This window comes from Suncus etruscus, chromosome 16 (assembly GCF_024139225.1).
Source record: "Suncus etruscus isolate mSunEtr1 chromosome 16, mSunEtr1.pri.cur, whole genome shotgun sequence".
NCBI classification, from domain to species: domain Eukaryota; kingdom Metazoa; phylum Chordata; class Mammalia; order Eulipotyphla; family Soricidae; genus Suncus; species Suncus etruscus.
In genome coordinates this window covers 45,191,661-45,201,106 of record NC_064863.1, presented here as the reverse complement: position 1 = coordinate 45,201,106, position 9,446 = coordinate 45,191,661, and the positions used below count along the sequence as shown (strand labels likewise).

At 40.4% G+C, this 9,446-nt stretch overlaps 1 non-coding gene across 1 annotated transcript; it reads right to left on the bottom strand.

Annotated features, from left to right (window-relative positions):
- Window positions 1-402: 402 nt before the first annotated feature.
- Window positions 403-509, bottom strand: LOC126032943 (U6 spliceosomal RNA). Its single transcript, XR_007504101.1, has one exon. It is a non-coding gene; the product is annotated as a U6 spliceosomal RNA (small nuclear RNA).
- Window positions 510-9,446: the final 8,937 nt, after the last annotated feature.

Here is a 9,446-nt window from a genome sequence, read left to right as displayed (position 1 = left end):
TAGGAGAGTGATTTCTTCCTGCTGTAAAATTCCTTGATTAATACAAAATATCCATCTTTGTCCCTTATAACTTTCCTGTGCATAAAATTTACATAATCTGATATTAGTATGGCCACTCCAGCTTTTTTATGGGTGTTGTTTGCTTGTATGATTTTCATCCAGCCTTTTATTTTGAGTTTATGCTTTTTCTGACTATTCAGGTGCATTTCTTTTAGGCACCAGAAGGTTGGGTTGAGTTTTTTTGATCCATTTAACCACTCTGTGTCTCTTAACTGGTGCATTTAGTTCATTGACATTGAGAGAAAGAATTGTCTTGGGATTTAGTGCCATTTTTTTAATCGAAGTTTGGTGTCTCTGTTGATCTGTCTTAAAGTAGGTCTTTCAGTTTTTCTTTTTTTTTTTTTAAATATGGAACGCTTCACGAATTTGCGTGTCATCCTTGTGCAGGGGCCATGCTAATCTTCTCTGTGTCGTTCCAATTTTAGTATATGTGCTGCCGAAGTGAGCACTTAGTTTTTCTTTTAAGACTAGTTTTGAGTCTGTAAAGTTTCAGAGCTGTTGTTTGTCTGTGAAACCATGTATTCTTTCTTCAAACCTGAAAGTGAGTTTTACTGAGTGCAGTATTCTAGGCGAAGCATTTATTTCACTGAGTTTTGTCACTATGTCCCACCACTGCCTTCTGGCCTTGAATGTTTCTTGTGACAGTTCTGCCGTAAATCTCAAGGATGTTACCTTGAATGTAATTTCTTTTTTTGATCTTGCCATATTCAGAATTTTGTCTCTATCTATGGGGTTCATCTTTGTGACTAGGATGTGTCTTGGGGTGTTTTTTCTGGGGTCTCTTTTAGTTGGTACTCTTCGGGCGTGCAGGATTTGATTGCATGTATTCTTTAGCTCTGGTAGTTTTTCTTTAATGATGTTCTTGACCGTTGATACTTTCTTGAGATTTTCTTCCTGGGTCTCTGGGACTCCAATGATTCTTAAGTTGTTTCTGTTGAGTTTATCATAGACTTCTATTTTCATCTGTTCACATTTTTTGAGTAATTTTTCCATTGTTTGATCATTTGCTTTAAGGCTTTTTTCCAATCTCTTCTGCTGTATGGAGTTGTTATTCATCTCATCTTCCAGTGTACTAATTCTATCCTCAGCTGCTGTTAACCTGTGGGAAAGCTCATCCATGTTTTTCTTCAACTCATCTACTGAGTTTTTCAGACTGTTATTTGACCTGAAATTTCAGTTTGGAGTTTTCTCATTTCTATCTTCATATTCTCTTGGTTCTTATTAGTGTTCTCTTCTATACTTTCTTTGAGTTCTTTGAACATCTTCCATATTTCGACTCTAAATTCTTTATCTGAGAGACTGACTAGTTGGTTGGCCATGTTCTGGTCATCTGAGTTGCCATCTTCATTCTCTATGTCTGGCACTGGCCTGCGTTGTTTCCCCATTGTCACACTTGTATTGTGGGTTTTTCTACGTGTTGTGTATATATATATTTAATTTTTATTGTGACCAAAGTGCATTACAAATCTTTCACTACATCATCTATGGTACATAAGTGACAATGAATGAGGGGCATTCCCACCACCAGTGCTGTCCTCCCTTTGCCCCTATTCCCAGTATGCATCACATATCTCCCTCCTCTACCCCCTCCCCCAGTATGCTAGTGCAACTGGTCTCCACTTTACAGCTTGTTGTAGATTGAGCATCCATTCCACTGTCATTGGAGATAAAAAGGATAAGAAAAAGGGGAGAAAAAAAAATTGGTGACAACTACCAAAAAAGAAAGGAGAAAAGAAAAAAAAAAGAAAAAAATGAAAGAAAAAAGAAAAAATGGATTCAGCAAATAAAAATAAAAATAAATCTCTAAATAATAACTACAAGTGTGAGAAAGAAAGAGAAAAGTGGAAGAACAAAGAGAAGGGAAATAAAGTCAAAAACTAACAAATCAACACACAAAAAAAGAAAAAGTATGGGTGCTGGAGTGGTAGGGTTTGGCGTTCCCCCCACTTTTTTTTTTTTTTTTTTTTTTGCAGAGGCACAGTAAGCATTGGGGAAGAAAGGGAATTCCCGTGGCCTAAGAGATTCAGGGTTTCTCCATCCCTGAAGCATACCATCATGGGATCAACTCCTGGCCCCATATATACTCATTACCCCATCCCAAAGGCTATTTTGTGATGCCAGGAAAGTTTCCTCTCAGTTGTGTGTGAGAAAAGCCACTTTAGCTAGCAATCTCGGTATTTGCACAGGTTATAGGTCAGGGTCTAGGATAGAGTCTCTACGTTCTAGAGGTTTCTATCCATCTTTCTTGTGGTGTTCAGTCTTCAGTCTTCTGTAACACTTGCTCCCTGTTTTTGTCAGTCCCTAAGCCGAAGCCTAGGATATTATGGATCCAAAGGTTCTGCTCAGTCTCTGTTGTCCAAGTTGGACCTCTGTAGTAAGACATCTTGTTGTTATTGTTGTTGTTGTTTTTTATGTGTCCTGGACTACAGCCTAGGGTAGGGTTTTCCTTATTAGTCCCAAGGTAGGCTCTGTTCAGTCACAGTTGTCAAAGTCAGTTTTCTGTTGTTGGTGCTCTTATTTTTCACAGTTCAAAGGACAATAGCTCTTCTGATTTCCATTTAGTGTTAGGTGATGTGATAGGAGAGCCTGGTTTTAGGTCAAGTTTTCCTTTCCTCGTTGACATATCAAAACTGGCCCAAGTTGGTGCCAGAGTAGTGTTATAAATCTCCCAATGGAGCTTAGTTCCTGGTCGTGTTGCCCGGGGCTGTATCATTTCTACGTCAGGGATCTGGGGTTTTGGATTGGACTAACACTGTCCAATCTCCTGGGGACTGGTTGTATCCACATGACACATGTTCAGGATGGGAGGCACCCTTCTGCTATAAAAAGTGGGTTCTTATCCCTAGAAGATAAGATCTTGTTTCTGTGTCTATGGTTTTCCCTTTTTTTACTGTGCCCATATAAAAACATATGGTGTCGTACTGTGTTGCTGGTGCTATTCTGGATAAGGATGACAGGCTGCACACACAGTCTCTGTCATCTGGTTTTGTTCTGAGCTTTTATCCCAGTCAAGGCTTTTTGTACCAAGCAACACCAAAAATGGTAAGGATAGAGAAAAAATGTATATATTGAAATAAAACAAATAAATAAAACTGAGTTAAAAAGAAAAGGTATTCGAATAAAACAAATGGTGGAGGATGCTACTTGTATATTTAGGAATATACATCTTAAGGTGTATTGTTATACAGATATTGAGCTTCCATAAGAAATATAAGACTCCCAATTAAGTCCTTTGATATATTTTTGTGGGGAGTAAAAGCCAAGGTACTTTTTGATTCTCAGGCCTTGGAATTGAGTTTGAGAGATGCTTTGCTGTATTACGAGACCATATAGTGTATTTGAGGTAGGAGTTTTGCTGAGGCCGATTCCTGTATCGTGCAACAGTCCACGATTTTGTGGGGGTGAGAGGGGCCATCAAGCATGAGTCAGCAGGTGTGCTGGTTGTAGTTCTTTGCTGATGCATGAGAACGAGGACCCAGAGGGTGTCTTTCACTGAGGAGCTGAAAGGTGGTCTGTTGGGGCAGGAGATCAATCTTGGTGACTACCGAGTTAGGAACTGAGGGTAAAGAGGTTTAAATTAGGGGAAGATAACGAATCAGGATTGAAAAATGAAGGGATAGAAGAGACACAGGAGTAGGGGAGAGGCAATACATGATAGGGGCTATATACAATACATATATATGAATTGTTTGTGATTTCGGCTTGGAATCAGTATAAAGTCACGTCCATAAAGACTGACTTTAAAGATCTATTTGACTGTTATCACCCAAATCTTTGGTATTCCGTCTCCTTTCCTAGGAACCGTCTAGAATGAAGAACATTTTTAGATAATGCTTAAAAAGTATATTTGTTGTGTGGACACACATGCGCCCGCGCGGTTATAAAAATGAGTATTAGTAAGAAAAAACACTGCTGCAGGGGGTCCAGTATGAATATGGGAGGAGTTTCCGTCCTCCCCCTTCCCCCAGAGCCCAGTTGCCAAACCTGGCCCTGAAGACCAGTTTGGCATGGGGGGATCTCGGTCTCCTGGACTAGTTGGTCAGCCCAGGAGGCCATTGGCCAGCTGTCTGCCCAAATTCCCAGCCATACCCGTAGGAGAGGAACAGTAATCCTGGCATGTGGGATTTTCTGGGTCCAGCTGCAGCCTCCCTCTCCAGTATGAAAAAGCATAGGGGAGGAGTTTGCCTCTTCCCCATTCCCCCAGAGCTCAGATGCCAGACCTGGCCTTGAAAGGCAGCTTGGCGTGGGGGCTCTCGGTCTCCAGGACTAACTGATCAGTCCTGGGGGCCTTTGGCCAGCTGCCTGTCCAGATTCCCAGCCATGCCAGTCGAAGAGGAACAGTAATCCTGGAATGTGGGATTTTCTGGGTCCAGCTGCAGCCTTCCTCTCCTATACTATATTTTTGGGGAGCACATCCAACTGTACTCAGTGCTTATTCCTGGCTCTGTGCTCAGGAATCACTCCAGGTGGGCTTAGGGGCCCATGGGGGGAGGGGAATGGGCATTATTCCTGGGTTAGCCATGTGCAAGATAATTACTCTACCCACTGTATTATCTTCCAACTCTCCTATACTATTTTATGTGTTCCCCCATTACTTAAAAAACATGGTGGTTGAGAATACTCTAGGTTTAAAAATATAGTGAGGAGAAGGAAAAACGTGATGGGGGAGGAGAAAGACACAGGTGAAATAACAGGGACCAGGGGCCAAGGAGTCTCAGATGCATTGGTGAGGATAAGAAGGAACAGAACTACATATCCAAGCCAGAGTCAACAGCAATGAAATAGTAAGACCAGCCATTAACAGCCAAACTTAAAATGGTGCCTAGTAGGATGGCAGGTCAGCATGGGGGATGGTGGCATGGGATAGACTCTGGGAATATTGGTGGAGGGAAATTGACACTGGTGGTGGGATTGGTCCTGAAACACTATATTTAAAACCCAACTATAAATAACTGTAAATCCCAATAATTTAAATAAAAAAATAAAAAAATTTGGTGGTATTTTTAGTCAGTGAATCAGGTAAATATGACTTAAACCTACTGATTAATCTTAAAAAAAAAATAAAAAGCAGCAATCTCAGACACATAGAAAAGTCAGAAATACAACATAAAACTTTTTTCATTCTTTAATACCTTTTGAACAGAATGCTGTATCTTTTCCAAAGTCTTGTGTGTATTTTCTACAAAGGCATAATCCTCTTCAACTCCAAAGAAACTGTTGAAATTAGAAATTTAACTCTGATCGATAACTGTCAAGAACAGAAAGGCCTGAGTTTTTACCCCTTTTGTAAGCCTCTGAGCTTGCCTGTCATAGTTTTATGGATAAAGGTAGAAGTCATGAGACTTCTGGGTACAAAAAAGGCACGTCAGTTCCTCTTGCCTGCAAGTTCTGTGGGGACAACATAGGTAGGCGCAGATCATTGCAAACACATGCCACAGGAGAACCTTAATCTTAAGCAAATATTGTGTTAATTTTTTCCCTTTATTTTTTTTATTGAGGTAGCATAGACTTACAAGGGTGCTAATGCTAAGATGCTTTAGTACAATGCTACACCACACCCACCACCAATGTGTCAACTGTTTGGCAATGGGCAAAAACATCCTTGTCTTTCCTAGATTGCCATACAAGATTCTGGCAAAGCTAGTCTGCAACAAAGGGCACCAGAGTGTCTCTACTTATTAAATAAACCTACAAGTGATACACAGGGGTCATTGTTTTCCAATATCGTACACTCTGCTGTTGATAGTTTTCTTCTTTTTGGGGAGATTAAAGGATGGGGTGGGATTGATGTGCAACACCTGACAGTTATCAGAGCTTACTCCCAGAACTGTGCTCAGGAATCTCTCCTGTTCTGCATAGGAGACCATCTGCAGTGCTGGGAGTTGAATCTATATCAGCTGTATGCAAAGCAAATATCTTTCCTGCTGTACTATCTCTTTGACCCTTGATGGTTTGCTTAATTTCACACTTCTGCAAGAAAAGACCAGCTTCAGGAACCATACAGGTCAGCTAGAAAATGTTTTGTGATGGGAAGTTGCTGGTCAGGCATTCAGAGTGGGAAGGATAAATTGCAGGCAGAGGGAACAGTATGGTCTAGGGAATGGCATGCTTAAAGAAAAGCCAGTAACTAGGTAATTCCAAGGACACATTAAAAGCTGAGTGTAGCTGGAGCACAGTAAATTGGAGAAATAGCAGAAGGAGAAAGTATCCACTGGGACCAGAGAACCCATCTCTGATGGGTTCTTTAAACCCAAGATGCTGAGCTACCATTGGAACTTGATCCTAAGTCCTTGAAATTGTTTAAACTGGGGAGTGGCACAAGCAAATGTGCTTTAAAAGGCATGAAGACTGCAGCTGCAAGCAGGCTGGATTCAGCCCAAAGTTAATTTTTTCCACTTGGTTTCCTGCAATCAAGGTCAGGGAGGTGGGAATGAATTAAAATCCTGCCATGGGGTAGTTGGGGCTGATCTTGAAGAAGAGCAGATATGGGTCCAATCTCACTACCTCTTCCATCCCTGTCCTCTGCTGCCACCATTTCAATCCAGCAGCCCCTAGTTCTGATGAATGCCAAAGCAGCATGAAGAATGAAAGGAAGATCATTCCTCCCTTCCACACAAGTCAATTCAGTGAAGATAAAGTCTTCAAGTCTTCAAATAAATGTGTTGATTAATTCATTTATTCTTTTTATTGTTTACATTGTGTTTATTAGTTTAGTTGGGGTAGAAAATTTTTAGCAGAATTTTAAAAGATCTTTAAATCAAATATCAGTTGATGAGCTTTAAGTTTTAGTTCAATGTTGTTGGTTTTTTTTTTTTTTTTGCATGTGTGTGTGGTATGGAAATTCAACCCAGGTCTCCACACATGCAAGACAAGTAATCTACAACTAAGCTACTTCCTCAGCATTCTTCTTCTTAGTTTGGAGGGGTCACACCTGCTTTGCTCAGGGCTTACTCCTGGCTCTGTGCTCAGGGATTGATTACTCTGTTGATGATTGGGGAACTCCATTGAACAGAAATTAGCAAGAGCTATAAAAACTAAAAACTTACCACCCTGTACTATCTCTTCAGGCCCTCATCCTAATATTTAATTCAGTTTTACATTAGTCCAGCTGAACTGCTGTAATTCAACGCTCAATCACAGGCCATTCTTCTTTAGTTTTGGTTAATGACTTTGATGAAAGAGACTTTTGTGGATACTACAAGTGAGAATGCTTGTATTTAGTATCTCAAGAATTTTATCAATAGTAGAGTAGGTTTTTCTATTTTAATACATTTTATTTCAATTCTTTGACCTTTGTGGGTTTCTTAATTTACAGATTTATAAGTCAGTTCAATAAAATATTTCACATGCCTTTCAAGCACTTGAGAAGACATTAGTATCTGAAATTTGAGTTGCATATACAATAGAATACACATATACAATAGAAATCAATTGAATTCATCCAACCCAGTTGGGTAAAGCCACCTGTGGCACACCAAAAAAAAAAAATCCAAACTACAATCGTAATCATCAGAGGACAATCCTTAAAGGTAATGGAACCATTTTGCATTGCATCATTTACTATTAACTTTGAAAAATTAATTATATTTTCTATTTTGATCCTTGCAGCATAGAAAATTGAGTTAATCATTCTCCTTCAGGAACGATTACAATCATTGACCCACTCAAGGTCTCTCCTGTTTTGTTTTATTTTCTCTGTTCCCTTTTCAGTTCCAATCTCCAGCTTCATTCTCTACCTCCCTGGGGGGACTGCAATGTGTTTACTCTGTCCTTAAAATGCATGCATGGTTGATTGTGTTTTGAGTATTTGATTTTAATTTACACATATACAAAGGTGCTATAAATCTCCTTCTGTTCCTTACTCTGTGTTTTGAATGTTGAATTAATTGCACTCAACTGCTGTTTAGTACTCTTTGAGATACATTCCATACCTCCATTCACTGCCCATGCCTGGGTGCTCCTAGATAGTCTCCAACTCTTTACCAGAAGTAAGTTTCTGATGCAAATCCTCGCACATGTCCTTTTGCAGGAAAAGAAGGTCGTTTATTAGAACACCTAGAAGAAAGCATGCTGCAGAATATACATCTACAAGGCCACTTGATATAACCACCTTGCTTTCCTGAAAGTCCAACTAGATCCCACAAGCACAAGAAATAAAGTGAGAACCAAGAAAAGGAAGTGAGGCAAAATTTAGGACAGTGTCAGGACCAAGTTTATGGTTTCAGCAGATTCTGGGTACATTCCTGACCCTGAATACCTCCATCTTCAGCACTGCCACACCAGGTCCTTACAACAACTTTTTCTGTACCTGGTGGTGCTCAGAGATTCCTGACTCTGAGCACAGAGATCAGTCATGGTAAGAGTCAGGGGACCATACGGGGTTCTAGAGATCAAACCCAGTTATGGACAAGGTAAGCATCTATCATTTTACTATTGCTCCAACCCCTCAACAATATATTATTTTTGGTTTTTTTGGGGGGGTCACACCTGGCCATGCTCAGGGGTCACTCCTGGCTCTATGCTCAGAAGTTGCTCCTGGCAGGTGTGGGGGACCATCAGGGATGCCGGGATTCGAACCACTGTCCTGCATGAAAGGCAAACGCTTTACCTCCATGCTATCTCTCTGGACCCTCACAATATTTTGAAAAATTAGGAGAGTGCCTAAAAGTTTGGTAACTCAGGTAATTTGGTAGTAGGGAGATACTTAGCGGTGCTCTGAGGCTACTCCCAGCTCAGTGCTCAGGAGTCATTCCTGAATGTGTGTGGTACACTATGAGTTGCCAGGTATCATACTCAGGCTTTCTGAATGCAAAGTCTGTGCTCCAACTCATTGAGTTATCTTCTGTGGGCCACCGTACACCCACATATTCAATGGATTTTTCACCGCTGCCTGATTCAAGCCATAAGTTTGCATAGCCCTGAGCCAAAAGAACCCTGCAAATAAATTTAGCTCACCACAGAGAATCTGGCTTAACCAGATTCCTTAAATCTTTCCATGGAACCTGTTTTTTGTAACTGCTCTCATACACGCAATTATAGATAGGTTTTTGTAAGGTTTAAACTGTAAGATCTATTAAGGATTTGCTTCCCCTCCCCCCATCCTGCCAGGTTTCTCCTTATCCTTCCCGCCATCAAAATGTGTCTGCTCCCATTGGTTAAAAATCGTTGTACCTGTACAAATCTGATTGGTTTAAGTTTCAATCCTATGTTTTTGCTCCTCCCACTGAAGCAGGGTATAAAAACTCTGCTTGCTCTCTCAATAAACCTCTTGACAGGAACTCTGCTTGAGCTTTTTATTATTAACTTCTATGGCTTAATTTTCTAGGTGTTCACAAAAGAGCTTAACACTTGCGAATTATTTGTATTCGCCTTCTACCTTCTGTCCT